Below are 7,238 nucleotides of genomic sequence, written 5' to 3' on the forward strand. Positions count from 1 at the left end.
TGATGAAGTCATGAACTATGAACATGATGAAGAAAATGTTGATCTTGAAACAACAAATACCGGTGAGGTATATATATTTATATAAGCAGGCATCTGGTGATCATCACATGTTTTAAATGACTTGAAGATATATTAACGAATCGATCTTTCTTATTTCAGCCATCCGGATCGAGCAAATCTTCAGGCAACAGGACGAAACGAGGCCCGAACAAAAAGTTGAAGGAGGGCGTAAAGTACAATATCGAGGCAATCAGACCTAATGGCGAACCATTCGCGCCTAAGAAGATTGCGGACAAGTTCGTTCATCAGTGCGGAGTTCTTGTGAAGGATCAACTCTCGATCTCCCTTCAAGAATGGAGAGAGCCAGCAAAGCCACGTCCAGGAGTTACTTTTGTCGATGATAGACAAAACATTTGCTTTGGGAAACGCTCATGGAACATTTCACCCTACCAGATCATTTCACAGATGCAGATGTGGAGAAAGTCAAGGACGCTGCTCTTAGGAAGATGGCGGTTGCATTCAAGAACCACAAGATTCGTGAATGGGCCAAGTACGTCAACGGAGGAAGGAAGACTCCAGTATTCGAGGGAACACTAGAGAACCAAAGTGCTCATTGGGATGATTTCGTGAAATTCAAGGATTCGGAATTATCTAAGGAATGACCGAGAATAAACAAGGCCAATGCCGCAAAAGGATAAGTTCCATAAGCTGGGGCCAGGTGGCTATACGGTGGGAATGCCTAAGTGGGATAAGTCTGAGAAAGATATGCTGGATGCAGGTGTCACTCCAGAAACATTGAGCTGGCCCCCAGGTGCAGGACTTGGTTCTATGCGCATGGGGGGGAGTTGGACCCGAAGACAGGCAAAGTTTCGAAGAAGGCATGTCTGGACGGAGCCGAAGATAAGCTACTTGTTGCAATAGAAGAGGCTCGATCCGGGTTGTTCGAGCCCAACAGAGAGAACGACGAGCTTACGCGTTCCCTGGGAAATCCTGAACACCCGAGAAGAACACGAGGCATGGGTGCTATTCCGTGGTATGAGGGGTTTTCGGACTGGAACGCCGACTACAGAACCCATGCGAGAAAGAAGATTGCGGAGGAGAAGAAGAGGAAGATGGAGGAGGAGCAGAGGAAGCTAGACTATGAACGCCTTCAAGGCCTAGAATCAGCGCACGCGGACTTGGCAGTCAAATTCCAGCGGCAGCAGGAGCAGATCGACTCACTTAGCCAGCAAAGGGGGTCTCAGCAGCTAGCGGATGATCCACCATTGGATAGCACCGTCCCATCCATGCCAAGAAGTAGCGTGGGTTCCGCCCCGGGCGACGCATTGCTGGATAGCTACCCAGTGGATGACATCATGGAGAACACTAATTGCGAGCTACACTTCAAAATGAAGAACATATCCATGAAGGTGGCGGACGCCCTTGCTTTTACAAATCCCCCCGAGGCAACCTTCCATTGCAACCCGATTCCAGCGGGCTATGCTCGTGTCTTGGTTGATGAGGTGGTGGACCAATATTCGGGGCTAGAGCTTGACATTCCTGGAGGTGACGATGAGCACACACTAGGAGAGGCCAACAATCGTATCATCCTATGGAGAACGGATTGCATCATCTTTCGAAGGCCACCGACACCGCGTCATCCGACTCCTCGTCGCAGTCCGCCACCGAGTCAGCAGACTCCCGCTCCTCCTAGTCCACCGATGCGTCAGGCCACTCCTCCTCCAAGTCCGGCACAGCTTCAGGCCACTACTCCTCCTCCAAGTCCGGCAAAGCGTCAGGCCACTCCTCCTCCAAGTCCGGCACAACTTCAGGCCACTCCTCCTCCAAGTCCGGCACAGCTTCAGGCCACTCCTCCTCCTCCAACTCAGCCATGTCAGCCGTCTTCGCCGCCTCAGCAATCACGGAAGAGAGCCGCCTCAGCTATGGTGAGTAGCGGTACAAGTCGAGGTAGTACTGGAGGTACAGGCGGAGGCAAGCGATTTCAATATGGTCCAAGCCTCGCGCCTCTTCCGCAGAGGCCTTACGACAAGTCAGAGGAGGAAAATGTAGCCATATCGGAGGCCGAGGTGGAAGCCCATTTTGCACCGAAACCGCCACCGCCGCCAAGGGAGAAAGTGCCTGTGGAAAAGATTGACCACTTCATTCGTATGGCTAGAGCACGAGCTCCCAAGCCTGTTGACACAGACTATGAGCGCCACATCAAGAAGTTAAATCGAGCACGTCTACAGAAAGAGGCGAGCTCGAGCTCGAGCAAATCAGCTGGCAAAAGGAGCGGTAAAACCGTTCCCCAGCTGGGAGAACAGGCGGCGCAATCAATCCCCCCGCTTGTTGTGCCAACAACACATGAGAGTAGGCGCACCCAATATTATTGTGGGCAAACCGTTAACGTTCCTGGGGTGGGCGATGTGGTAATAACCGAGGAGCATATTGCGCAAGCTGAATCGATCGGGATCACTGTTGGACAACTCCTCGATATCGAGACCATGTCTCCGACTAGAGAGGAGGAAATAAAACGGAAATATGCCCGGGGCCAACCTTTGGTCGAGCCAGAGGAGGTCAATAAGCTCCCAACGAGAATGTATGAATTGCATCAATGGTACATGGACATTACCAAGATTTCCAATCGAGAGTCCCTCATGGTGAATGTCAACAAGGAGCATTACTACCATGAGAAAGCTGTGACCGTTGAGTATTCAGAACTATTTCAGCTATACAATAAAGACGCACTCGACAAATCTATCGTCAGTTGCTATTGTCTGTAAGTGATTTCTTTCTGTAATTTAAGTCTCAAGCTAGCTGTAGTGATCATTTTGATCAATCATCACCTGTAATTATCCTCACTATATTCTTTTCTGTGGTATTATGCAGGATGAAGATTTATGAAATGAAAAAAGGTGGATGCTATGGCATTGGGTTCGTTGACCCAAATACCATTAATGAATACACATGAAAAATAGATCCATATCACGCAAAAAGTGTAGAGGAAAGCATGCTACAGTTCTTCAAGGAACTCAAATACAATGAAGATATACTACATCCTTACAACTTCCAGTGAGCCACACTGTCTTGTACTACAAATTCTGTTTTTCCCTACTAGCTAGCTACATGTTTTTTGCTTACATATGCCCGCTTAATTAAGAAATGCAAACATGTGTGCATGCAGATTTCACTGGATCTTGTTAATCATTAAAGTTGATGAAGGAACAGTTGAAGTACTAGACTCACTACTTAAGAAAGCAAGTGACTACACCATCGTGAAGGGGATAGTCAACAGGTAACTTCAATCATTATTAACTATATCTCGGCATATTTAATTAGTTCGTCATTTCCTGATAACAACTATTTAATAACCTATTTATTGATTTTCTTTGAGGGCTTGGGCAAAGTTCATCAGGGCCACTCCAGACCCATGGAAACAAAATCTGAAATGGTATCGACCCAAGGTAAGTAATTAAGTACTACTAGCTAGCTGCCATCTCTTTAATTATCATGCTTGATTAATTATTATCTGATCAAATTCCATTCTCGTAAAGGCCCTGAAGCAGGCGCCGGGGAATGATCTATGTGCATACTACGTTTGCGAGAACATTCGCATGATGGCGTCCGAAAGGAGCAAATCTCAAAGACAGGAGTGGGTACGATATCGATTGTCAGAACACTATTCACAATTTTTACACCATTATCGATATCTAGTCACACAACTAATACACATGCATATTGATCTCCTTCTTAACAGTTCAAAGAGGTGTGGGACAAGCTCCTAGCACAGGACCGCATAGAAGCAATTCAAGAGGAAATAGCGGGATTTTTGCTCGACCAAGTCATAGATCCCAAAGGAGAATACTATTACCCGCTACCGCCCCCATGAACCACTTCCAATTGTTATCATGCTCCGAACGCACCAATTAGCTAGGCTAATGCTACTGGCTCTGAAGACACCAATTAGGAGAAATTGTATATATATATATACATGTGTGTATATATGTGTGAATTAATTAATGGTGGTTGTGAGACATTCGATGATATATATATATATATATATATATATATATATATATATATATATATATTATGATCGGTTCTACTAGAAATTCTATTTATATATATGCATAATGTGTACAATATGTAGTATCGTAAAATACCGGCAAACGAAAAATAATTAAATGGAAAACACAAAATTAAATGAAAAAGAAATCATAAACCCAAAACTTCCCCAATCTTTTAATACCGATTGGTGACACAAACCGGTACTAAAGGGCTCCCTGCCCCCAAAGTTGGCTCGTGCCACGTGGTTTCCCTTTAGCACCGGTTCGTGCTGAACCGGTACTAAAGGGGGGGGGGGCTTTAGTGCCTACACTTTAGCGCCGGTTACGAAACCGGCACTAAAGGGCCTTACGAACCGATGCTATTGCCCGGTTCTGCACTAGTGGTTGGACCCACGTCCAAGTTGGTAATAGCCCATGATCCAACGTCTCGGATCGTGGCCCGCTTGTCAAAGACTCTCCATTCCTAACAAACAAAAATAAGTGCATAGGTGTGGGCTCAGCTCGTCTCATTCCCGTAACCCATCGTGACGAGGTGAGGCGGACGCCGAAGCAGGAGCGCGTGGCAAACACTTCTCCTCGCAGGCTCGAATAGCATGTGGAAGAGAATCCTTTATAAGGAGGTCCAACTCCTCTCCAACTAGCTATATGGGACTAAACTTCCCACCACACCTAGTGCCATATAACTCAGATCGGCCCTTGGAGATTTTCAAAAATTGTTAGATGGACCCTAGTGTTGGAAATATGCCATAGAGGCAACAATAAAGTGGTTATTATTATATTTCCTTAATCATGATAAAAGGTATATTATTCATGCTCTAATTGTATTGATCGGAAACTTAAATACATGTGTGAATACATAAACAAATACCAACTCCCTAGTAAGCCTCTACTTGACTAGCTCGTTGATCAAAGATGGTTAAGATTTTCTGACCATAGACATGAGTTGTTGTTTGATAACGAGATCACGTCATTAGGAGAATGATGTGATGGACAAGACCCATCAGTTAGCATAGCATATGATCATTCAATTTATAGCTACTGCTTTTCTAATGTCAAATACATGTTCCTTCGACCATGAGATCATGCAACTCCTGGACCTCGGAGGAATGCCTTGTGTGTATCAAACGTCACTTCGTAACTGGGTAATCATAAAGATGCTCTACAGGTATCTCTGAAGTTGTTTGTTGAATTGGCATGGATCAAGATTGGGATTTGTCATTTCGTATGACGAAAAGGTATCTCTGGGCCCTCTCAGTAATAAAGCATCACAAGAAGCTTGCAAGCAAAGTGACTAAGGAGTTAGTTACAAGATGATGTACTACGGAACGAGTAAAGAGACTTGCCGGTAACGAGATTGAACTAGGTATGGAGATACCGATGATCGAATCTCGGACAAGTAACATACCGACATACAAAGGGAACTACGTATGTTGTCATAAAGATTCGACCGACAAAAATCTTCGTAGAATATGTAGGAACCAATATGGGCATCCGGGTCCCACTATTGGTTATTAACCGGAGAAGCGTCTTTGTAACATCCCACATTAGATCATCACTGCATATCATATTTTATTTGCTTTTGGTTGGATCCTAGAAATTCTACGCAACTCAAGGACCCTCGGAGAGAGTTGGGGACTTCGTTATTTTCATATTTGAGTTTTCTTAAATTTTGAAAATAGGATCATTTGATTTTATTTATTTTATTTTCAATTATTTCTATTATAAAAATATGGGAGAGGGAATAAAATTACTTTCCCAAAATAAAGAAATATTGAGGATTTAATAATAAAATCAAATAAGATTTTATTTCGGAGTTTTATTGTTATTTTATTTGAATTTAGGAAAAATGCGCGTTTTTCAAAATTGCATTTAGGACCCAAATAAATGTTCATCTAGACCGGCTTGATTTTAGAAGTCGGGGAAAATTTATTTCGAGATTTTTTGAGTCCGTTTAGTATTTCTTTTATTTATTTTTCTGCGCGTAATTATTTAAAAAAACGTGAAACCGACTTTGGGCCGTATTCGGCCAGGACTCCATCCAGCCGGCCTTTATAAGCCGGGGAGCCCAGCCCGTGCCGCCCCAAACCCTAGCGCCCGACCCTGCCGCCCCTAGCGCCGCCGCCGCCGCCGTGCCATCGCCGCCCTGCTGAAGGAAATATTCCCTAGAGGCAATAATAAAGTTATTATTTATTTCCTTATATCATGATAAATGTTTATTATTCATGCTAGAATTGCATTAACCGGAAACATAATACATGTGTGAATACATAGATAAACAGAGTGTCACTAGTATGCCTCTACTTGACTAGCTCGTTAATCAAAGATGGTTATGTTTCCTAACCATGAACAAAGAGTTGTTATTTGATTAATGGGATCACATCATTAGGTGAATGATCTGATTGACATGACCCATTCCATTAGCTTAGCGCCCGATCGTTTAGTATGTTGCTATTGCTTTCTTCATAACTTATACATGTTCCTATGACTATGAGATTATGCAACTCCTGTTTGCCGGAGGAACACTTTGTGTGCTACCAAACGTCACAACGTAAATGGGTGATTATAAAGGTACTCTACAGGTGTCTCCAAAGGTACATGTTGGGTTGGCGTATTTCGAGATTAGGATTTGTCACTCCGATTGTCGGAGAGGTATCTCTGGGCCCTCTCGGTAATGAACATCACATAAGCCTTGCAAGCATTGCAACTAATGAGTTAGTTGCGAGATGATGTATTACGGAACGAGTAAAGGGACTTGCCGGTAACGAGATCGAACTAGGTATTGAGATACCGACGATCGAATCTCGGGCAAGTAACATACCGATGACAAAGGGAACAACGTATGTTGTTATGCGGTCTGACCGATAAAGATCTTCGTAGAATATGTAGGAGCCAATATGAGCATCCAGGTTCCGCTATTGGTTATTGACCGGAGACGTGTCTCGGTCATGTCTACATTGTTCTCGAACCCGTAGGGTCCGCACGCTTAAGGTTTTGATGACAATTATATTATGAGTTTATGAGTTTTGATGTACCGAAGTTAGTTCGGAGTCCCGGATGTGATCACGGACATGACGAGGAGTCTCGAAATGGTCGAGACATAAAGATTGATATATTGGACGGCTATATTCGGACACCGGAAGTGTTTTGGGTGATTTCGGAGAAAACCGGAGAGCCGGAGGGTTACCGGAACCC

This window comes from Triticum dicoccoides, chromosome 3A (assembly GCF_002162155.2).
Source record: "Triticum dicoccoides isolate Atlit2015 ecotype Zavitan chromosome 3A, WEW_v2.0, whole genome shotgun sequence".
Classification (NCBI taxonomy): Eukaryota; Viridiplantae; Streptophyta; class Magnoliopsida; order Poales; family Poaceae; genus Triticum; species Triticum dicoccoides.